Consider the following 25918-nt stretch of genomic DNA (forward strand, 5'->3'; position numbering starts at 1 on the left):
AGGTTAGTCTGCTCCAAGCATTTACACAAAGGTCAGTGTTTTTTAGTAGTTAATACGTCACTTTCATAACATAACTGGTGATATAGGTTACAAGCAAGTCTGGCGCTGAACAGAAATTGTCGCCCTATGCTCCTTTGTTTATTGTGCATAAATAGTGAATTGTCCTGACACAATATTGCGTTTCGCCTCTGTTATTATGGTACATTGACAAAAACATATACTTTTATTCACAGGATAAAACAGGTTTTTTGTATCACTAATTGCCCAGTACGATTACAGCATACAGTATTATTGTCACTGCTACATTTCTGTGATGCTACCAGAAATTATTTCCACTACTAATTAATTACCGTTGAGCTCAAAGGTCCTATTAATAAACGGTTAACGAATGTGTATTTATGACGACGATTTGTGAGACTGGTAAACTTATGATACGTACGATGGTCTTTCGTTCTACACGGTGCATTTCAAGGTCCTGCACCCATCCGGCGGTAAACTGTACCTGGGCTTGTTGCAGTGACCGGAAGTTACTAAACTTCATGAGTGTATGCACTCACTCCAAGAACCGTATGATTATAAATATGCATATAAATATGCTACGATGAGATAGCTGACTTCATCTAACTAGCAAATGTTGTCCAGGCTACGTTGGTGATACAGTTTTTTTAATATGTATGATATTTTTGTCATGCGATTTTAAAGCCGGTCCTACAACCGCATCCAAGAATAACATGCAGCTTATCTCAGAACTGTCGGTGAAAATTATTCTTGGAGCTAGGTTTAATTGAGCTGCATTTTAAAGAGGTGCAATTTCACAATTTGTGTATATTTTCTAAGTTCACTATTTTGTCATGTGTTGAGAAAAACACAGATTTTAAAATTACATGGTCTAACATTTACATTTAGCATATAACTGCAACATTATTTTTTCGTTGTTTTTTTTTTTAAAGACTCGAAAGGACTTGAAATTCAAAGTTTCAGACTTGTGACTTGACTCGGACTTTTACACCAGTGACTTGAGACTCGACTCTGACTTGCCTGACATTACTTGAGACTTGACTTGAGACTTGAGGATAAAGACTTGAGACTTACTTGAGACTTGCAAAACAATGACTTGGTCCCACCTCTGCCTGTCACACTAAGCCAGAGATGACACGAGACTCAGTGAGCCCTGATGTGATAGCACATGCCACCAAATCCACAGCTAATTGGACACTTCCTTCACAACAGCCCTTTGGTAAACAGCAGAAAGCAAATAACAAGCCTAAGACAAGGTTCCAGAATGAACAAGAGGAAATAACTCAGATAACAAAACCAAAAGCAGATGTGCTGTCCTCCGCATTATATTGTGTTTAGAACAGCAGCTTGTCTTTGACTGTATAATCCTTACCATTCTGCTTAACTATTAGCTTTCCCTTGCTCAACAGCTTGTATCTTAGCCCAGTTTGTCTGGTTTGGAAATGTTAAGCAGAACCATGCCGGTTGCATTCTTTATTCCAAATGGACATTTGTGTGTAGAAAATGGTCAGCAGCCAGGTACTGAGGAGGGATCGCACATGATCAAAAAGGATTTCATGGAAGCAGATTGAGCAAAAAAAAAAAGACTTATGGAAATATCACAGTGCATTGTGCTGGATGCCTCAATGCTCATGAGCCACTTCACATGAGGTTTTTTTCAATGCTGGAAGATTTGGAAGGATTTAGCAATGCATCCAGAAGTTCAGCAGAAATAGTTTGTGCTGAATTGCTGAGGGCTGAAATCCAGGTGAGTAGTTGGCTTACGATTCAAGTGCCTCAAATGGTGGTAAATGAAGTGATTATTTGTTTATATATTTTAATTGTTTCTCTGCCATAATATTGGATAACACTCCATTCACTACAAAGTGTAGTGAAGTGGAGTTCATGTATCCGATTACAGATCAAAATCAGCTTTCAGTAGTATGTAGTACAACAAAAGTATTGTGAATTTAAAACTAACAATTCAATTTGAATCAATTTTATTTATACAGCACGAAATCACAACAACAGTTGCCTCAACGTGCTTTATTGTTGGCAGACCCTACAATAATAGATAGAGAGAAAAACCCAACAATCATATGACCCCCTATGAGCAAGCAGTTTGACAACAGTGGGAAGGAAAAACTCCCTTTTAACAGGAAGAAACCTCCGGCAGAGCCAGACTCAGGGAGGGGCGGGCCCATCTGCCGTGACTGGTTGGGGTGAGAGAAGGAAGACAAAAGACATGCTGTGGAAGAAAGCCGGAGATTAATAACAAGTATGATTCAGTGCAGAGAGATCTATTAACACATAGTGAGTGAGAAAGGTGACTGAAGAAGAAAATCATGGGAATCCCCCAGCAGCCTACACCTATTGCAGCATAATTAAGGGAGGATTCAGGGCCACCTGATTCAGCCCTAACTATATGCTTGAACAAAAACGAAAGTTTTTGCCCTAATCTTAAAAGTAGAGTAGAGTAGTGCCTGTCTCCCAAATCCAAACTGGAAGCTGGTTCCACAGAAGAGGGCCCTGAAAACTGAAGGCTCTCCCTCCCATTCTACTTTTAAATACTCTAGGAACAACAAGTAATCCTACAGTTAGAGAGTGAAGTGCTCTAATAGTACTATAAGGTCATTAAGATAAGATGGGGCCTGATTACAATTAAAAACAAAAAACGTCCATTTCAGTGTTAATAGAAATACAAAAATTTGTGGTAACAGAAATCATCAAAAGCACCCGATCTTACAACAAATCAAATGGTGTAAAGAAGACATAAGCATGTTTTTTGTCTCTCATCATGCTTCTCCACGTCATCATTAGAGTTATAATGCTTTGAGACATAACCAAAAGCATGCAGGCAGACAAACCTCATGAACACAAACTCAACAAAAGGCAGAATGAAGAAGTCAGATGCAAACGTCTTGTTTACTAATAACTCTATGAGAATGTGATGATCAAAATAAGAAGGAAAAGTAAAAACACTAGGAGCTTACATCTAAAATGAACAAATATCAATGTTTATACACAAATTCCCTATTTAAGCATCCTATGTATTCTACATTACAAGATTTGATGTAATAATACAGTGATGATTCAGTATTTGCTAATGTCATGTATATAGTACCCAGGTATGATATAAAAAGCTTGTCATATGCTTGACACCTACTAGTTACAATTGTTAAAAAAAATACACTAACAATGCTTATAGTTCATTTGATATGAAGTATCAACATTTAAAAACTGTTTAAATGTGGTGTTGTAAAAACTGTACAAACACCACCAAGTGCGGCACATTTCCTTACTCTTAAATCCCCCAAATTATTATCTAAAATATACAGAACACTTTCTAAATTAGATGAATCAATATCCCTTCCTATTGCAAAGTGGGAAGCAGATCTATCAGTCAGTTTAGACCAAAACTTCTGGTCTCAGGTATGCTTAAAAACCTTTAAATTGATTAAAAATCCCAGTCTGCAATTAATACAATACAAAATACTACATAGAGTGCACTATACAGGTCATCGGATGTTCAAGATGGGCTTTACATCTTCCAACAACTGCTCACACTGTCAAGGCAATACACCAGACAATTACATTCACGCTCTTTGTTTCTGTCCACCAGTGCAGAAGTTTTGGCGCGAGATATGTGAAGACTTATCAAAGTGTCTGAAATGTAACATTCCAACTTCCCCCTTAGTGTGTTTGTTGGGCAGCTTAGATAATGTCACTTCAGAAAAGAATATAGCCCATATGGTTTTCACTGCCCTATGCATAGCCAAGAAAACAGTCCTCATGAACTGGAAAAATAAAAACAATCTTAATTCTAACCAATATAGAAATTATCTATTAGATTACATTAGTCTTGATACAGCCTCTGCCACCACATCAGATCAATCGCTCTGGGCTCCTTTGATCAGCTCCATCACCTAGTGGGGGTGGGGGGTCATAGTTTGGTCCCGCCTTCACTGTTGTGATTGGTGTGGGGGTAGGGACAGGCTTAGGGCGTCGGGGGGTTCCCAGGAGGCATCTTCCTTGGGGGGCTCAACCCGGGGTAGCGGTCATGTCCGGTTGGGGGCTCTTTTGGCTCTCGGGTGACTGTTTCCTCGTGGCTGCTGGCAGCGGGGCTAGGGGAGGGTCTGTGCTGACGGACGTGGGTTACTGACCTGGTAGCCTGTCTGCCCCTGGGTGGGTCCGGGATGGGCGTGAGGTTCTGGGGGCGCTCCGTCTCTGGGCTGGGGCCCTGGCCGGGCCTCGGGGCCTTGGGTCCTGGTTTGTGTGTTGCTGGGGTTGTGGGTGGGTGGGTGCATGGGGGCCCATCCCTGGCGCAGGGTGCCGCCGGTGCGTCGAGCCACCTGGGGGGCTCTTCAACTGGTGGGGGAGATTGTCACACCTAGCAGGAGCTTTCCTCTCCCCAGGAACTCTCTGCAGGAGGGGGAGATACAGGAGAGGTGGAGGAAGATCTCAGCCTGGGCGTCTATTCTCTCATGTAGTCTGGAAGATGAGTGGATGGTGGGGTGGGTGCAGTTTTCTCTGTGGTGGGGTTGGGTGGACTGTCCCGGGCTCTGTGGGGCCGGGGGGCGCTGCTGCGCTGGGCCCCAGTCTGGATGGGCCTGGACCCCCTTTCCCTGGCGGGTCGCGGAGTATGGGAGTGCCTACTGGGGTCAGCGGGGGAGCTGGCCCCAGGGAGGGGTCACCTGCCCCTCCCTTCCTTCCCTCCCCATCTCCAGCTGCCTCCCTTCTCCCGCTCCACCACAACCACCCACACATGCAGGGCCTTGGAGTAGGGGTATGTCACCAGGGTGCAGAGGAGGCTACCCCCCTCTGTCCCCTTCTGGCTGCCTCTGCCTCAATTTTATCCCACAACTTAGATATTCACATTACTCACACTCTCATTACACATACATATAGGATCTTCGGGGTGGGCACGATACACGGAGTCCAAATTACCATCAGGGTGTACACCTCACCCCTGGCGTCGTTGCCCACCTCTCAATTTTGAATACACGTAGACATTGAGGGCTAGCAGGAGGGACTATGCGCTTACCTGCTGCTCTCTGGCAGGTAGCTCCATGCCCTCCTGGGTTTTAATTGCACCTTAGAACACACATGCATCAACACTACAATGAGCGGGTGGAGGGAGGTTTGGAGTCTTCTCTCACCCCCGTTCTCTGCGGCCTATGTGTGGAGTAAGTGCATATGAGAGCATGAGGGTGGGAATGGATGTTTGTGTCTGTGTGTGCCTGTATGTCTGTGTCTATATCTCAGGTTGGGTATCAGGCGCCACCTCTCTGGGGACATCTCAGGCCCTCCAAGGTTTGGAGGCCTATCTCCACCCACCACCACTTCCCCTGGCAGTGGCGGACTCCCTCAGGTGTCGGTGCGTTGGTGGTTCTTTGTGTCTGGGGGTGGGCATCCGGGTACACACCGGCTCACTCCTTGGCAACTGCTTATCAGGGCCTGGAGCCTGGGGCTCGCTCGGGCCACTTCGGAGGTGGGGTGCCCCCGACCTCTCGGCCTGGGGCTCGGTCACTCAGGTACAGCTGGCTGCCGGCGGAGCTCACGGGCGCGTCACTGCAACTCCCCCTGGCTTCTGCTCCGCGGCTGCTGAGTGAGCCCTCATCTGGGACTCTCCTCAGCTCTTACTGGGACAGTGGCGCGGCTGCCCCTCTGTTGGTCTTCCTTGGTTTCTTGTGTTCTGGGGGCCTCTGGATGTCTGGAGTTTTGATCTCCTCCATACCTGCTTCATACCCTGGAGGACGGGGCTGTGGCTCCCCACACTCCCTAGCAGATCGTTACATGGAGAAACCTTTGGAATGCAAGCATGCTGGTCCACACAGGTATGCACACAGGTGTACACACGGGTATTCACAGACGCGGACTACAGCTTTCTTGGCTGCTGCCTCAAAGCACATTGTGCGCTGTCTATCTTGCGTGCTGCACAATATCGTTTATTACTTAGTATCTACTGATATTTACTGCTAGCTAGTTTATTGTGATGGTGCCGTTTTTTTATTATGTTGCTCTTTGTTGTTTGCTTTCTCTTCTGTTTTTTTTCTCCATACAGGTGACCCAGGTGTTTTTTTTTTTTGTTGTTTTTTTTTTTTTTTTCTTTCTTCCCCCCCTTCTCACCGTCTCTTCTCCCCTTTGGTTTTCTTTCTCTCCCTCTCTTTCTTTCATTCTTTCTCCCTGTCCTATCCCCCAGTCATGTCTGTCCCGTTTGTAGGAACTGAAAATAAAATAAATTCATAATTATAATAAAGGTCAATCAAATGGACCAATATGGCAAGGCCATGATGATCCACTTGGTAAAATAAATCCACTTGGCATCTTTCTTGGCCTTAAGATAACAATTCTGATGGCTAAAGATCCAAACGGGACACAAAAAAAAACAAAAAAAAAAAACTGTTGGCACTCGAGTGTTCATGTTTGTGTTGAGAGTATTGCACCCCATATGGGGAGCATATATTTGAGGAAACTGACCAAAATGAAAAGACCAACCAATGTAAAAAGAAATAATGTACCAGTGCTTTTATTCTGTTGTTTCTCAAGCATTTTCTATCAACTAAGAGCTAGTCTTGTGAAAATTTAATTTCATGGGTGACAATGAAGCAGATGGAGTGTTCATTTCTGGACAATTAGAATGCCTTATTTTAAGAAAGAAATCTGTCTCGAAATGACACAAGAATTTATCCTGTACTACTGACTATGGTATTGTTTTATGACAAGCAATTGCTGCTGTTACAAAAGAAAAATCCTAAACATGTTCAACATGGCATGTTGCATGTATGCCTGGGTCATTGTGCCTCATATAGCAATGAGTTGCTCTTGATTTGTGTGCCCTAGGAAATGTCTGCTGCTTCAACTTTACCCATCTGGTTCACCCACAAACAATTAAGCATGTCTATGATCATCATGTTTCACACAAATGCCTACCATTTATGCAGCACTTTGTCTTCTGGAATCCACAGTTTAGTTAACTGAGTCCTGAGTCCTTTTTTCCCCTGTATAATTCCATTTTTCAGGAAAAAAAGGACTCATGCCTATGGACTGAGCATTTGCACTTTTGCATCAAAAGACCTTTGAAAAGAACAGTTTATAATATCCACTATGGGGGAAAAAAAATGAGAAGATGGAGGTAGTGTTCCTAGATCAAGTTTAAATATTGAATTTTCAAAAACATTAGAGAGAGAGAGATAAAGAGAGAGAAAGGTAGATAGATATAGATATATATAAAGAGAGAGAGACAGAGAGTAAATTTTACATCCAAAAAATCTTTTACATCCAAGCTCCTTAGACTTATAATGAAAACAATGACAAAGATAGAGGTCATATAATTTGCTTTTTTAACAGTGCAGGATAATCATGGCCTTTCTGCAGCATCAGCTGTCGAAAAGGACAGTCCAATCAAACCATCACTGCTCAAACAGTCATCTCATAGATAAAAATCTCTTTGTTGTTAGCAGAAATGTCAGACGTTATCGGCATCCTTTTTAATTGATTTCTCTCTGCCTTCCATGTAGACAGGTACTTTTTGGCTACACTCTCAGTACAGTGTGGTTGTTGCCATCAAAGACAGCTGACAGTGAGACCCAAGGTTGTGCATCTGTAAGTTAACAAGATAGAGAAGAAATCCATTGGCCCATGTCTGTTAAATTTATTTAAAGTCCCTTTTCCCCCCCCAGTTTCCTTCATCCAGGAAATCAATTGGCTTATCACCACAAGCAATGAGGTTTGCTTTGGCTGATAAGAGAAACAGTTGACTGTGGAGTCCTAATTCCAACATTTTGACTTTCATAGTGTAACTCTTTTATATCCCACAACAAATTCATAAGTTTTATTGTGGGACCGTGATAACGTGAATAATATGGTGCTTGTTTTCCACAAAAGCTATGAACTACATTAAAAAAAAGAAAGTCAAACAATTGGCATTTCATTCAAGTTCTGATTTAAAATGAAAGTGAAACTGAAAGTAAAACGCTTATTTAAAATGGTCTTCATTTGGTGCGCTGAAAGTAGTTTTGCAGCTTTTTTCTTTATTGTAAATTGCATTTTAACAATATATCATCTTAAAACTATGTTCAGCAGTGACTAAACAACTGTCACTATACAATCATTTTAATAATCTTTTAATGTGTGCATTCTCTTCCTTGTTAACTACTGGATGTCAACATTTTTTATTTTATTTAACAAGACTGAATTTAGATGCTGACCTTTTAGATTTTAAGTGTCTATTTTTCAAATATCAAGCTATGAACACTGGTGAATTTATTACTAATGTTTACCGCTTGTGCTGTTACACAGTGATTTCCCAACATATACATCTTGCATTTACCACTAGTGGGTTAAAATGAATAGTTATTGCATGTGGCACTTCACATTTATAGAACAATAATGCAGCATTAACAGCCCACATGCCAGCAACACATTCTGGTGCATACAAGTGTCAGAGAATGGACAACACATTTGAAGGAGGCCGGTCTCTACTGTTGTTTGTGTTGTGTACATTTGACATAATGAAAGAGAATGAAAGAAATTAAATAATATCCCAGTAAAATAAAAGTACTTGCAATGGCTTGCAAGAAAGACTGACATTGCACTCCTGTAAACAACTATAAGCTTCTGTTTCTGAGAGAATCGAAACAAAGCATTTACATCAGAGGATATTTGTATAAAGCTTAGCCACGCTCAACTTTTCCCCCAGTGTCAATGGTGCCTTTTAAATCTCTGCAGCTTAGCAGGCAGTGCCAAGCCTCGACAGTAGGTCCCTTCATAATGACTAGCTGCCTATTGCTGTCCTAGTTTTTAAACTTATATGTCTGAATAGCTGGAAATGTAATAACCAGCCACACAGTCAATATTGTTGCTGCTTGCTTGTTTAATTAGTGATATTACTTCCTTCTCCCACTGCCCACATCTAAACACATAGAATAACCTCAGTTTCCCTCCTGCTTTCTCCAACGTCTATTTGATTTGCTCAGTCTTCACCCTGCCAAGGCATTGCATCAGGAAATGGTGTAGGCCCCACTGACAAGAACTTGACACTTGGTGAATCAATAGAGGATTGAATCTTCACTGCACCAAAAGTCAAACTACATCGTAAATCAATGGCTGGGAACTACTAACGGGAGAAACATCCTCCTATTTTGATTTTTATGTTTTTGTTATTTTCCATTGTGTACAATGCCATTATATAAAAGTTCTATGAGAAATAGGCTTACTCATTGTATGTCTGATTTACAAGTATTCTTGTTTCTGCAGTTCTTTGTGAATAAATTTAAGACAATTTACCTGCAGCTTTCTAACAACCTTTATTCATATACAAATTAATTAAAATGCATTGTAATTGTATTAATTAAATAAGTGTAAATAATTGTATTATATATTTACATACTACTGTTTCAGATGTTCTTCTTCAAAACGTAAATATTTCCATCCCAATAGCAAATGTATTTCTTTAGCAAGGGATTTGGCTGAGAGAAATAGTCATGTCTTAAGCCTGAATCTTCTTCAGTGATATAAAACAGTAAAGCAAATGAACTCATGAACTTAATTTTTGTCCTGATTATGTCCTGAGGTTCAATTTTGATAGTTATTCTTTACTGGTAGTAATATATTGTGACCCATGTGAATCCTGAATTCAACAACAATTATTATTTGGAGTTATACTTTGTTTTTCATCAGGAAATAAATGCATAAATGAACAGGTAAATCATATTGGAGATTATGTATCGGAATATCAGGAGCGGGACCACGCCTCCAAACGCACTCCTTCCGGTTGTCATCTATGTAGGTTCCCCCCAGTTCTGCAAGCTGTTCAGTCTCATTTACGTGCCTCACCCTCCCTCCTTGTTCTCAATTCTTTACCTTCTTCACTTCTATTTAGTACACAGGGATCTGCCAGGCCCGGGAGCCGTCGCCAGTCCCCTTTGAGGCCTTCCCCAGACCGCAGCTCAATTCATGTCCAAGCATCACCTTTACCTACTAAAATGCTGTCAAACCTAAAATGAGGACGAGGGCCCAGCTATTAAATATTAAATGCCCCAACCGTGATCCTCCATTTTATGATAGTAATTTTTCATATTTAAGGGCTACTTTTCTTTTTTATAAATATAAAAATAGAAAAAATAGAAACAAAAACTTTGGGTAAAATGTCAGTACTTACAGTTTTTCTCAGTCGCTTTGGTGCATTTCTCACAACAGAATTGAACTCTCCACCACTACTAAGGCACTTCTCAAAACAATTAGTGCAAACTGCAAAACATGGTGGATAACTTGCAAAAGTGAGTCACTCCATCAAAAAGAAAAGTCAGGTGTCCAAAATAAGTTGTCAATGCATCAACAACAAATCCCTTGAGCAAAACAGATAATACATTCATCAAAAGCAAGTACTTATATCAATCAAAGTGTCAGGGCTGTCACAATTACAAGTCATTACACCAGCACCTTTGGTCACAAAATCAAATGGTTTGAACATGTTCTCATTGTGACGGATTTCTTTGTAGGTGCTTCCCAATGACATGTCAAGTCTGGACAGCATGCATGGCATGTTGAAAACCATAAATTGTAAAGGAAAATCAAGACACTCCATATGCACTCTTGATAATATTTAATTGAAACTGTTCACAGCATTGTGCAAACTGGGGAAATACAGTAAATCAAACATTTTACAGCAAACATAAACTCACTTAGACAGTAAACCTCACTCCAGTGGTTATGAAACAAAAAAACAAAACTGAAAAACAGACACTGCTGCATATCAATCATTGATATCTAGACGCTCCCGTCTGTCTGCCCACATATTTGCATCAACATCACAGCGAATGTCAGCTCTATCGATGCATCGGGGAAAGTATCTTCTGGAGTGTCAACTCCACTCTCTGCAGGACTCTGCTGTGATGTCATCACAAGCTGCATCCATAGCTGCTAGCAGGGTCATTTGGGTATGTGGATGCCTGTCATATACCTTCCACCTCCAGAAAGAGAAAAACTCCTCAATTGGATTTAGGAATGGAGTGTAAGGAGGAAGAAACTCCATAAGTATCCTGTCGTGTGCTGCAAACCACTGCCCGACTACAGCAGAGTGATGGAAGCTAACATTATCCCAAACCACTACATACATTGTCCGATTGTCACCAGGATCATCCCTTTCATTTTGTGGGATTAGGTCCCTATAAAGAGCGTCCAGAAAAGCCAACCGGTGTTGTGTATTGTATGCACCAATACGAGGAATATGGGTGTGAACGCCATTTTCTGAGATTGCTGCACACATTGAAATATTTCCTCCTCGTTGGCCTGGGACATCAATGGTGGCTATTTCTCCAATGTGATTTCGTTCACGCCTTTTGCAAGATTGAATCCCGCTTCGTCAAGATATACAAACGTGTGCAGGGGTTTCATGGAAACTCCTTAAAAATAGGGTTTTCAAAATGGGTGTACAAAGTGTTTGACAAGATGTTCAACAATTTTGAGTGCACTGACACAAGCAATGAAATGAAGACTATTAGTTGTGAGGACAATGACTATTCAGCCGGTACAAGTATGAATAATTGTGACATTCATGATAAAAGAAAGGAGATAGTGATGAATAGGAAGTCAAACGTGACCATTCTTTAGATATTTGTACTCACTCAACTGCTTCATGTCCAAAGGCATTTGCCTTTGGACGCAGTGAACGTGAAACCGCCACAGGGTTGTGCCAAAACGACTACATGTTGTGGTGGTTGAACTAACTGTTGTGCAATGTTTAATTCTGTTGTGAGAAATGCACCAAAGCGACTGAGAAAAACTGTAAATGTAAAAGTAAATGTGAGAGACTGAGCTTTTTAAAAACTGAGCTGCACAATCAATAGCCACCCTGACCAGTTAAATGCTCTGGATTGTAATGAATGTCAAAGGTGAGGGTACAAACAATCCAACACATTGACACCTGTTCCAGTGTTCCAGCTTGTAACGTTTTGCTACTCTGTACGTGTGTGGCCTTTTGCCATGCTAACCATTAGACCTTCGCACAAATCATTAGCAAGGGTGTTGTGAAGACCAGTGATAGAATCTATAATCTTGGTCCCTTTATCTGGCTACCCAGTTTAATGGCCGGGCAGGTGTTAATGATGATTGAGACTAAGGCTGGTTCTGATCAGACGCAATGAGTTGAGTGTAATGGACTGAAAAGCTTGCTTTGGAACAAAAGTAAATTATGGCCCTCACAATCAATAGTAATAGTCAAGTCAATAGGGCTTTGCTCCAGTTCTCATTGAAATAAGGAGCAAACCAACAAATTCTTCCTCCTCATAATCCTTAACTTTTTTATGATAGATAGATAGATAGATAGATAGATGGATGGGAGTCTAGTATAACATAACATAAATTTGTGGTTGCCTTTCCATATTTAAAATTGAATCTAAAATTAATTAATTGAATTTAAAATTCAATTGTTTTTATGATAGATAGATAGATAGATAGATAGATAGATAGATAGATAGATAGATAGATAGATAGATGGATGGATGGGAGTCTAGTATAACATAACATAAATTTGTGGTTTTTGTTTTTATGATAGATAGATAGAGAGAGAGAGAAAGAGAGAGAGAGAGATAGAGAGTCAATTTTACATACAAGAAAACCCTTTTAATGAAAATACAATGAGAAAAGAAAGAGGACATATAAATTGCTTTTGCAGGGTAATCGCAGCCTCCCTGCACCATCAGCTGCTGAAAAGGACAGCACAATCAAATCATCACAATCGAATATTCATCTCATAGCTGCTCTTATTTTCCTCCTTGCAAATTCTGTACATGTCCTGATTCGTTCATCAGCTTCTCACAGTACTCTTTCTGTCTTCACACACTCTCTCTTCACTCATTTGTACATTTCTATCTCTTTCCTTGATCACCCTAAGCTGCTGCACATCCTTTCCAGCTCGATCATCAGATCTTTTTGTCCTTCCTCAGTGTTTCACATACGCTTACAATAAGCTTTAATCTTTGCTTTTGTTCTATGCCTAGCCTCCCAGTTTTTTGTCTCACTGACTATACCACTGTTTCTTTGCTTTTTGAATACTTTCTTATGCTTGCTCATTTCACCACTAAATCTCCTTAAGGGAATATACATGATGTGCATATAAATAAGGGGCATTGTGAGGGTATACACTGAAACAAACATTTTATCATTTGTTCCCAGCTGTCTAATGGCAAGAGCGATGGTATACCTTGGCTAGATCATCAATCTACTGCAGACTTCTTAAAACTTGCCATCACATACACAATGTTAAAATGATGAAAGTAGGCCATCAATGTCATTTTAACCTTCTGGTATACTATTATTTGCAAATTAGTCCTAGAATATTTTGTTTAAAACTCTGATATTTGACAAAGTGATTATTTGACCTGGTAATAAACGGAAAGTTGGCCAAAAATTATAACCATTTATCATGCCTGTGCTGAATCTCGAGAAAATCTAACAATTGTTTTGTCATTTCACTAAAACACTAAACCAAAAAAAGGACAACTTTACTGTTGATTATAGGGTTACCACAGTTAGTTAGTATCCTAATTTAATGAAATGTCTCATAGACTGATTTGTATGGATACGAGACAATTACAAACCGAATAAAGGACTGCATCCTTTCAATATCCCTCTTCTGGCAAGGCCTTGTGGATACGCAGGGCGTGAGACAGTGAGTCATGAGACATATGGGAGATGGACTGAACACTGCTTGGTGTAGCATGGGCAGAGAATAAAGCTGGTAATCAAAGCTGACCAGCCATGAGAAGCTTTATTTTCAGACACTCTTTTTATTGGAAAGGGAGTCGGACAGATCTTTGACAGTCACTAGAAAATATTTATGGCCTTTTAATGTGCGTGTTTATGTGTCTATGTTTTAGTGCTGTGGCTATGTCCTGTCTCACTGGTAGCCTTACGGTTTGTCAGTCCTATCTTGTTAAGCTGTGCATGTAGCCCATGTATAAGCAAGCATATGAGTTGTGTTTATTGCCACTAAAGAGGGATAAATACATTATCCCATCCATTTTGTCATTTTCTGAGTGTGTCATCCTTTCAAATCTTAGTATTACGATCATCAGCTTTGTGTATGAAATTAGTTAACTCTTCTATTTTAGTTTGGCTTATAAGAAGGGGTCAGCGTAAAGCCTCTTATGTCACAGTAAGGCATGAGTCATCCAATCTGGCTGAACCATACAACACAATAATAAGGCTATAAAGAAGAACAGGAAGGTGCTAAAGCAGACAAAATAAAGCTATTTTTTATTCTTATCTCATTTTAGTTTTTACTTGTTGTAATGACAGAAACCACAGTGGCCCTTGTAATCAGCCACAATATCCCCCAATAGACCAGTAAAGGAGCAGCAAAACTCTAAGTAACAGAACTATTACTATTTTATCTCCTAACACACTAGCTTGATCTTAGGAATCTCAGGTTAGCCCACACAGGAGCTGATAAAAGCCTTTGTACCTTACCTCAAAGGAGCATGGTTTTGTAATTCTCTCTGGCAGAAAGTTCAAAGACACACAAATGTAAAGCTTTTCTGTTTCCATGCTCTGACAGGTATGCTCACATGCTTCCAGACAAGAAAACATTTTTGGACTTCTTTGATAATTCAGCCTGTCATGGGTACTCAAGTGGCAATAAGGGTGTTATTACTGACACCATCAACAAATCAAACTACAAATCAAAAGTGTCATTATAATATAAATAATGACAAGGTTTATTTGTATATCACCCATCAAAAGCAGTGTGCAAATATGTTTTACACAGAACACAAAAATTCACAGTCATGTATAAATACATAGGCTGATGTAGGTGTAAAACTGAACAAATGGGTGATTAAAAAACAGTGTAGCATGAATAATAGTTTGAGTGTCATTATATCCTAGAAATAGTTCTCATTAGTTATCCTCACAACATGCTCATTAATGTGCACGTTACACCCCCTACTCAAACTTTTCCAATTCTGAGGAGGTGAACATAAACAAATTTTGACAGAATCAAGGAGTTGCCTCATTATCTCAACCAAAGTGACAGGAAACAAGGGAAGAGATCATTTAATTTTTTTATTATTATTCCCTCACAAAGCCCTGATAGGTGTAAAGATTATTTATTGTAGAGACTATTTTTAAGAAATACTGCTCTTAATGATTTTGCATATCACCTGGAAGCTTTGTTGTCTTGTTTTTATTTATGCAAGTAATACAGGCTTCCTGCTGTACTTAATGTACCGCTTGCATCCACAAAGGGCTTTGTCTCTGATCACGTGTCCTAGTGAAACAGTTAAAAAAAAAAAAAAGAAAGAAGAAGAAAACATGTTTCAGGATTGTTTGAGTCAATGGTTCTCATTTCAAAAAAACAACCATTAATTGCCATGATTAATTAAAAAGAGCATATAAAGGAACTATGGAAGAGGTAAGGTGATGATACATTTTAAACAAATGATATGTTCGACAGTAGCCTTGGGAAGCTATTAAGAAAAAGGAAAACAATGGTTGAAACTCTGTACGCCTTGCAGGCAATTCATTTTTCTTTGTCTAAAAGAAGCTAGGGGGTGCGATTTCTGCAGGTAATTGCTTATGTTAATCACAGTCATATTTGAGAGTGGGAAGAACCCTCTGCCGTTCTTCTAAGCAAGCAAGGCCATTGGTCAGCTGCCCCTTAACCAGAAAGAGCTTCGGTGACTAATTACTGCACTCCAGCTGCCTACACTCTCTGGAGCACTCACCCAGCTTCTTTATCCAAGCACTTATTTTCTAGTCTCTTCTGTAATCACGTCAGTCCTTATCCAGTTGGGTAAGACCATTATGTTGCCCTTAGATTCTGACAGTTGAATGTAGTTCCCATATGGAAAAGAGAAAAAAAATGTGAATGTTGCGTTCCAATAAACACTATTTTTTGTTTTATACATATCTGATAAGATTGGTATTGTTTATACTATTTTCTATGAAATATCAACCACAGTTTGTTTCCAAGGATTGCCGTTCTGAGCCAATAATAGCAATACCAAATGGTAATACAATACATAGAAATGTGAATAATCATTCAGTACGTTTCATTTTCTTCTCCTTACGGGTTGTTTGGATTTTACTCCATTCTCTAGCTTATATCTATGCCCGTTAAATTAATCCTCCAAAAATAATTAATAAACTACAACGAGAAAATCCAACCAATCTAAGGGGAATAAATAGAAAATGCATTTACAAATGATAAAAGAAACAAAAAAGCATTGAGGTTCAGTTCATTTTGAAAATCCTAATTATATCACCTTATTTGTGGAGCATACAAAATAAAGGCATCTTTAAAACACGCCTAAACATGGCGCTAATTTAAATAGATTTAACAGGCTACATGCTGTACTCTGGGCCAATATTAAGTTAATGTATAGTGTGCACTGTACCAATTTTGTTTTGATCTAAACCTATAGCCGGAATCTTGAGTACTGCTCAAAAATGGGTTTAGTATACTGGACCCATTTTGGAGTAATATTCAATATAAATACCAGTCACATCAAAGAACAAAAAACTGCTATTTTGAAAAGAGAGGTACAGTATCTTCACTCCAGCCTTTAAGAAGGGCCCAGCATCACACAATTTATTCCTTGTTGTAGTGACTCTTTAAAACTATCCACACAGGCTCTCTGTGCAATTCCCTGCATGGCATGTTGTAGAGCAGTATTGATTCTTCCTTTGTTTCCAGGTTTTAATGTTTCTTTATGATGTACCTGCAGCTATCCAATATTCCTGTTCATTTTTTGCTATCTGTTTGAAAAAGCACCTTGAGTATAAAATCAACTTTTTATGTATACATCTTCTTTAAGATGACCTTGTATCATCAGTGACAGTTTTGTACACAATTCTATAAACATTTTTGTTTTATGAATGCGTAGTATTAAACTATATTGTCTTTGATGTATGCTCAATCAAATCCCAAGAAATCTTTAGTTGTGGGGATTAAACCATATTGCGTTTCGTCCAAGCTTTTTTAAATTTACTTATTTTTTGAGTTCAGTTTTATTCAAACAACCCCGTATCCTTGCCACCAAAAATCTTTTATGTGCTTCACGAAAGAACGACCATGGACCTACTGTTAAACTACAGCAGTCAGCTGTGTCCCAATCTCCTCAAAGCAATCTATATAGCATCCACTTCCTCCAGGCACTTGGGAAGCTCACTTAAAGACATCAATACTTCAGGAAATGAGACACAGAGCAATGGCTTCAAAAACTGAGAAGTTAGACGCCTGACCGAGATGCCCTTACATCTTATTTAAGGCGTTGCTGCTTAGTGTAGCAGAAATCATTGAGTGAAGTGCTTTCTTTCTTGCTAAAAGATCAACCTGCAAGAGAGGTCCAGTCAAAAGGTAGCAAAGTAAGGCAGTTTTCCTACTCCTGTTTAATCAACTGTATGTTATTTGTGCAATTACGAACACTACAATATTTGTGAAATTGTTCTTAAAAATGATAACATAAAATATATATAAAATGATAATATATTTAAACTGAATATCAACTAGAATAACCACAAATTCAATTATTTCACATTACACTGTTTTTTTTCCCCTCACTATATAGACAGTATAAAACCTTTGAGTACACTTTTGATTTAGCCAATTGTGTGTCACAGACTCTATTTAATTTGCCCTCAAGTTTTTGTTTATAGATTCTCAACTATGCGCTTCAATTAAGTCAAACTTCCATCATAACGTTTAAACACCTTTTCTGGCTCCTATTCACAGCTGAAGATATTCAGGAGTACATGATGAGGATTAATCCTTATGTTTAATATTCAAATAACTTCCGTGTCTCTTTCCTGGAACATTGCACTGCCAATCAAATGTCAGTATTCGACCACTGCCGTCAACAGCCCCCATTCCTATTGCCTTGGCAACAGAAAAAGACAAGTGTACTGGGAATTCAAATCGACTGGCATAAGAATGACAGAGGAGGGACTTGGCAATAAAAGAGTCAGAGATAAAAGTATCACAAATTACTTGTGACAAATGGCCCACAATCTATCAGTTTCTAGTTCCAACTTAAATTGATGCAATATGAAGACGCTAGGATGCAAACGTTGACCTAGTCTGCCTCAATCTGATGAATAGATGTTTTTGGGGGGGGTTTCAGATGATTGATACAGTTTTAACAGACACAGAGCTGAAATGTGCCTCTGACGGTGATTTCAGACGTTCCAACAATGCATAATCTTGATGTCCGCTGCAACTCTCGTCCGTGATTGATCATGTTGTCACGACGTCCGTATATTGTCATCATGGGGCTGCACTCAGTTATCACATGAGCTCAAATTTATGCTTTATTTGCTATCTACACATTCATGTCTATTCCAGCAGGCAACATAGTTCAGCTCCACTGTCAGTGGAGAGACATACAGAGACACTGCAGCACCAGGATGGAGACTAACATCTGAGATAACACCACAGCAAGCATGAGTCGTAAATTTCACTGTGTCAGATCGATACGGTCGATAATCACTTCTCTTGCACATTCACTTCTAAGTCAGAGCTGAGAACAATTGCCCAATAGTCAGTGGTTCCAACCAACAAACTACACTTGTGTGTTAAATCTGTTTTGGGAAACACTGTTATCAGGTGACTGATTATGCACAAGAGGAGTGCATTAAAAAAGCCCAAAAAAAGTATTTCACTACTTTTTAAATGGGAATTTAAATATTAATATGTATTGTATATTTAACTGCCCCGTTTTTGTTTTACACATGCCTTCTCACTATGTTTCTATCTCATATGTCACATATTTGTCCTTATTTCCAATAGATGAAGCCAGGTGGGAATATAAAGCCTAACCCGACTCACACTATTCAGGTTTATTTGTTGATCTACATAACATCTGATGCATCCTTTCATGCTCTGCCACCTCCTCACTCAACAGTATGGTGCTGCTGACTGTCTGTTCTCTGTAAGAGGCTCTGATATGGCAACCTATGCTCCATTGCTACTGCTGGGCCCCTGGTGGCAATAAAGTTGGAAAGTGATGATGATGTTTTGAGAGAGAGAGAGTTAGGTTTGCATGAGCGGGTATGCAGCAGGTGGCATTAAACACATTTAATGTTAGTGTTGACCTCAAGGGCAAGCTCCAAGATTTTAGGTTTATCAAAACATCTCAAATGCAGCGTAATTCTTTTCATTTTCATTTCTGTGGGCCTGTGAGACTGTGCATAAAATAAATCACAGCCATACATAATCCTGACTTTGATCTTTCGAAAGAAAGTATTTTTGAAGTATTTTTATTGCTTTTTCATTAGTTCAGACAGTTTAGTATTATTTTCATTGTACAAACATACCAACGGGAGCGCTATATTTTTCAAATGCTGTTTGACATCAGTGTATTCTAGTCGCTTATGAAACAATGCAGTGCAGGTGTTCAGCAGAAGAAACTCAAAGAGCAGAATTGCCAATTAGGAAAAGAACCTTTTAACTCCAGGGCTTCCGGCTCTCAGCTTTGAAGTCAGTTTCATATAAATTCATAGTCTCTTGAATTTATTTGAACTTCACCACATGTTGCATATTGCTTCTACTTGAAAGATTGTTCAGTCTAGGAAACACTAATAACATATAAGAATTCTGTTTTTTAAATTTTCTTCTCTAAAGAAAACTTTACAAATGCTGTCTTAGTAATGATCATTCCTAGGCATTCATTTCCAATCACAGAAAAGTAAAGTATTAATGCAATGCTTAGAAAAATACGGTTGGACAAGGAATCCAGTCCACTAACTAGGGAACACGTTAAATCGTGAACTTACTTAATAAAGTTGCCTTTTAACTAGTAAAGTAACCCTGCAGGGAAAACATGTTTTAAGTGTATATACATAACATAGATTATTAAATTTACACTTCTTTGCCCAAACTATTTATGCAGGAAAAACTGTTTAGATTTCCTGTCAATTTCAAATGGGATTTTAACTAAATAGCCTTTTGTTTGCAATATACATACACTACTGAAAAGCACAGAAGTTAGAATGCAGTACTATTAATTTACCTTAGCCACTGACATATTGTTTGAGCTGGCACTTTAAATTTCCTTCGATAAAGTCACTGGCTTGATAAACGTCACATCCCTGTAAAATAATAATGGAAGCTATGAGAATACACACCAGCTATGGCTGAATAGTTTCTCTTCACCCATTCACAAACAAATGAAAAAGTGTTTCTTCATAATCAATCAAATCAAGTAGAACTTTAGCTTTTAGTAAAACTCACTTCAATTTTCTTTTTTGTATTGGATTTGTTTGTCATATCTGCTACTGAACAAAAGAACAAACAAATAAACAAAGATGGCATCACTCTTTTGGCATTTCCTTTGATAATATCCAACAAAGTAGCAGCAAAACAAATATTCCAAATGTGATTTTCTTTTAAAGTAAGAAGACACAATATGATTTGCGCCTTCATTCTATGTTATACAGTCGTGTTTATTTGAAGCCTGGCAAGCAGTCTGAAAAGCTTCAGTTGGTATAGATCATTTTTACTGTCATCACACTGCCAGTAGCTGCAGGCTAGAAACAGCAATGACTTGTTCCATTTTGTCAATCTCCCCAGAGCTATCACAGTTTTACTAGATCCCCACAAACCTCAAGCAACATCTCCACTTCATGTTTGATTAGTTGCATTGGCAATTAAAATCCAATATCAAAACAATATCAAGGTGGTTACCACATGTGTTGTTTAAGCAAAACATATAATTACCAAGAGATTCTGGTGTAATTGGCAACATCATGCTTTATTGCTTTCCGTTCCACCGCACTGTGTTCTCCCCCCTAACGTTGCCAGTATAATTTGGTACTGCCAGATTGGCACAATAGTTGGCATGGACCTTTGAGCATGGAATTATCATGCTTAGCACAATGACAGGGATTGGTAGGAGAGAATGACTTCATGGTTCTGTATTTTTGCCCTCGGGTTTCAGTCACGGTGATCAGCCCTTGTTTAACCTTCCTCTCGTGTTAGCTTTCTGTTATCATCTCTTATGTTAGCGGGTCGGTTTTGACCCGTGAATTAAATCAGCTATAAAATATACTAAAAACAATAAGTTATCATCCAATTTGTTTCTCATCTCTTGGTTACCTTGTTAGGCTTCCTTATCCATGAAAATGTTGGTTTTAATACTTTTGGCGTGGGCCTCTGGGTCTTTTTTTGTCACTGTACCCCTCGATTTCAATTTTAAAAAAATTGTAAAATTAACCTCAAGAGAATCATATTAATAAATAAAAGGTTTCTGTGTTACCTGAGTATTACTGAGGGGTATAGGACACATCTCTTAAATAAATCTGTTTTATTGATTTTTTTCATTTTAAGATTAATAACTAAAATGACATCTATGGTGTTACGGGTCAATTTCGACCCATAGACATTTACATCAAGAAAAGACAAAAAAAGGTTGTTTTTTTCAGCAGTAGACCTTTAATATAAACTGAAAAAAAGAAAAAGTCCACTCCTCCTTTGTTTTGGTTATAGCCGTGGGTAATTGTGGGCTTTTTATCACTTCCCAATGATACAGCTTCACCTCAGTTTCCTTTGTGAAGTTCTTGTCCGTGGTCATATCTGGTAAAAAATAAAATAAAATAAAATATCACAGCTGATCCTGCAGTCCAGTGGTCATATGGAGGACCACACATTTTCATTGTTTCTTCTCAGGAGTGCCACTCGCAGCTTTGACTGTGAAAATCTGTACATTCCAGGCATAGTTGGTTTTTGCATCACAGGCTTCCCAGATTTTTCTGCCGTTTTTCCCTGGCTTACTGGGTATATATTGCCGGAAGGGGCATTTTCCTCAAAAAGTGGACAAGACGTTCATCCACTGTCACTGGCCCTGGGATGAACATCAGTGGAAGAAACTGCACCCATCTCTCCCAGACATCCCTGATGGGAGCAAGCTTGTCAGACCTCGGTCTGATCTCTCTGTTGTCAAATCTGAGGACTCTTGAATCAAAATGATATCAAATGTGTGAAGTGACATCGTTGCCCAGAAAATGTTTCTGCCTGTCGATGCATCCCATAGACCAGGGCTGCCCAATCCCAGTCCTCGAGAGCTACTATCCTGCAGCTTTTAGATGCATCCCTACTCCAACACAGCTGAATCAAATGGTTTGATTACCTCTTCAGCATGCCATCATGTTTGGCAAAGGCCTGATAACAAGCCATTCATTTGATTCAGCTGTGTTGGAGTAGGGATGCATCTAAAAGCTGCAGGATAGTAGCTCTCGAGGACTGGGATTGGGCACCCCTGCCATAGACGATCAGTGGCCTCATTGCAGCATCTGTACACTCCAGCAAGAAGAACACCAATGAAAGCATCCAGGTATTCCTCATCATGTCGCCATGGACTTTTTTTTCCTTCAAGGTTTATCATAGTAATGATGATTCTTTCTAGTGACAATGGCATAAATATCTCAAAACATCTCTTGATGTCACTGACTTTGGTCAGAGCAAACCTTGTGATTCCAGGGGTCATTTTGATGACATTTGCAGCAGCTGCCCTGCCATGTACATCATGAGGTACTGAGCTCCAAAAGATCTTACCATTTTTGGACTTGAATCTTTCAGCAGGAGTAGCTTCAGCACCAGCGACCTCCACCTCTGATCAGATGTGTCTGTGTCTTCTGGATGATAGTCCACATTGTCTTCCTCCTTAGAAACCTGCCCATCTGAATCGCTATGCTGCTCTGTGTCCTCTCCTTCATTTTCACCAAAAATATGATCCTGAACTTGGCTCACTGTGAATCTTCTTCTCATTTTTTGTATGCTGCAAATTGTAAATGTGCACTCTGGAAGTCAAATGGCCACTCAAATAGTGAATTCACCTCACATGCCCGTGTTTATTTTGTTTTGTTTTTGTGCAGGTATACTGCAAAAAACATGCAAAATAAGAATCCCCTAAAGCTCATATGATTAGGAGAGGTGCTTGCTGTAAGTGTTTTAGCTGACAGTGCACTTATGATTTCAGTTTTGGCTTTAATTATTGCTTTATACTCATAATATTATACCTGGGTCGAAACCGACCCTAACAACACAAAGGTCATAATTTTAACTAGGGCATTTTATAATTTAGTGAAAATATTTTTTTTTTGGTTTTATTTTGTAGAAATAGAGGTTCCTGACAAAGTCAAAAAGCCTTGATACAATAAACAAATCTATGTGGTTTTTTTATGCATTTGAAATTTAAAATGGGTCGGTGCCGACCCTAACACGAGAGGAGGGTTAACCCAAGCCACAAGCACCTTTTTATTTATTTATTTTTTCACCACAATCGCACTATTTTAATAAAGAATAACTGAAAATAGCAGAAAATGCTGACATGCTTTACATTGATGCATTAAAGCATGTCTTTTAAAAAAAAAAACGATTTTCAGACGCTCATTAGTTCTTCATTGCAACATTTTACAGTGCTGAGAAATGTAAAAGTCAATGTTGTTTTTCAAGATTTGCTCTGACTGTTAGCAGATTACTGACAGATTACTGTGAAATAACAGTGTGTTCTGCTGGCCTATTTTAAAAAGCCACCCACGGATTCAACCGCTATCAGTGCACCTGCGGGTGACTTTGTGTGTATGTATGTGTTCCATTTTGTCACAGGTTTCTTACTGTCAAAATTGGTTCTCTTATTAACAAAAGAAAAACATAAACAAGCAATATGAGAATACCAAAGAGTCAGGTTTCAGAGCTTTGTTTTGCACACCAGTTTCACAAAATTAAAGTTATTCTTGTTTTAATTTTCTTTTAAGCAGTAAGTCTGGAAATCTTTGACCTGTGTCTATTCATAACACTAAGAGTATTCATAAGAATATTCATAGCTAACACCTGGTTTCCCAAATCCATAACAAGTCATGCATGAAGCCCTGCTATTTTCCCCTGTGGAACACATTTATTCATGCTAGCAGAGACACAAAAGATTAACTTACCATACTGGAATAGAGGCAAAGAACATTTCTGCTTGCTGGCAGGATAGTGGAAAGGTGCCTACACAGATTCAGTCTGAAACATAAAAAGGAAAGACTTCTGTAAGGACACGCAATATAAATGACTTATGTTATTACACAGGACAGACACATCAGAAACATTTGAAATGTCAGCATGCAAGAAGCTTGTGTCATCCACTCACTGTACTCAATGTCACATTTAATAAGAGCAAACACTGAATCCCTAACACAAAGATGCGCGGTACAGAAAGATCCTTGACTTTATACAAGTCACTGGGTTATTTCTGTGCATGTTAAGGGAAAGATAACATAAACGGAAATGCATTAAACAACTTTGCAAAATGTGAGATTAGTAGTTAATTCATTTAAAAAAAAATTACAGTGAAGTTAAAGCCTTGTATACACTGAGATAGAAGCTCAGTATTTCTGAATTACTCATTTCAATTTGTAAAACTTTAATATTACATTGTGCAGCAGAATCCACACTGTTGAATTAGAATTAAATGAGATCATTCTAAACAGTCTATTCCATGAAACAATAAAGATTTACCAACTGCTTAGATTTGGAGCAAATATTTATACAAGGTGTAATTGACGTCCAATAATTAGTATTCATGAGCAGTTCTGCATCACTGTAATATAAGACAGGGTTTTCAATCAGTGTGATAAAATACTTTTTCACTACTGGGTTACTTAAAAAGACCAGTTAAATTACATATTCCACGAGTAAAAAGAGCATCCTTTTTGCCTAGCTCCACCAACCACTATGTTACAGGCTTCATAAAAAACCTGTGTTCTGCTGATATTTTGTATACATTCAGTATACAAATGTACCTCCACTGCGAGACAGTTTGCAAACAACACAAACAACCATTTTTGTCATTTCAGTTGAATTGCTATGCCAGTTGTTTTCCCATAAGCAGCACTGGTTGACTTCTACTTCTGTCAACCAAGAACTTTAAACACAAGAAATATGTCTGTGTGTTGCAGCATCAAATACATCTCCCTGTCATTTTAATACTTTAAAAAACACGCCATTCTCACTGTGGAATTTTGACATTTTGATCAGTAAACCAAAAAAGAAACAAACAAACAACTTGAAGTAATGTTAAAATGCAGCTTTATGGTTTTAATTTCTAAATGCTAACACATCAATATTTTTCACTTGAATATCACTAATATATTTGATGGAATTGCATTTGACGTGAAGAGAAGTATAACAAGCACAGAGAAACCTCAATCTGCCATTCACTGCATTTCTTCCTCTCTGACAGCAATGTTTAGAATTAATGAGATCTCGAGCCTGGTTTACTCTGAAAGGTATGAGCCAGCAAAAATGGAGATGACAGGAAAAGTCAAAGAGCCACACTAATTATATATTTATTTTAAAGACATAGACTTCCAAATGATTTTTTCTTGGCTGCCTGTTGTTGTATTCTTCGCACTCAAACATTTTCTCGGTTTTAATCACACCCTTTTCTCAAATTATTCAAGTTAAAGTGAGACAGATGCTGGCATCTTTTTCTGGAACTGCTAGCTATTTTTTTTCTCTTTTTCACAAAGGGAAGGAGAAAGGCACAGTCCTGGGAGGGGATTTGTGCGGAGGAAGAATGAGAGGGCGAGGAGAAAGAGAAGGAGAAGAGAGGGATGAGACACCACTGGGATGTAGTCTTGAGTATGCCAAGGTCAGCAGAACTCTCACTATGAAATCAAACACTGCCAAACACACACAAAAGGATAGACCTAACAGACAAACACTCACTCACACACACACACACACACACACAAGTAGCAACTCACTGCCCCATCTTAGCTCTTCCCTGAACACAACCTGCTGAGAATTGTTAAATTGCCACTGGGCTCACACTTGGCTTTGTGGCACCATTAAATCTATGCACACCAGCACGCCCCCATGTCTAAAGACTCTTGTATGAAACAAGTGGACATAGCAGCTACCATGATGTCACCCTCT

General features: G+C 39.0%; 1 protein-coding gene across 1 annotated transcript in view; it reads right to left on the reverse strand.

Moving 5' to 3' along the window:
- Positions 1-25918, reverse strand: part of lingo2 (leucine rich repeat and Ig domain containing 2) — a 226182-nt gene that overhangs the window by 155363 nt on the left and 44901 nt on the right. Inside the window, exon 2 of the mRNA XM_080901441.1 lies at positions 23929-24001. The gene's annotated coding sequence lies outside the window, so the exon portion shown is untranslated. The remainder of the gene's footprint in view (positions 1-23928; positions 24002-25918) is intronic.

The sequence above is a fragment of the Rhamphochromis sp. 'chilingali' genome (assembly GCF_963969265.1).
Source record: "Rhamphochromis sp. 'chilingali' genome assembly, chromosome: 13".
Lineage (NCBI taxonomy): Eukaryota > Metazoa > Chordata > Actinopteri > Cichliformes > Cichlidae > Rhamphochromis > Rhamphochromis sp. 'chilingali'.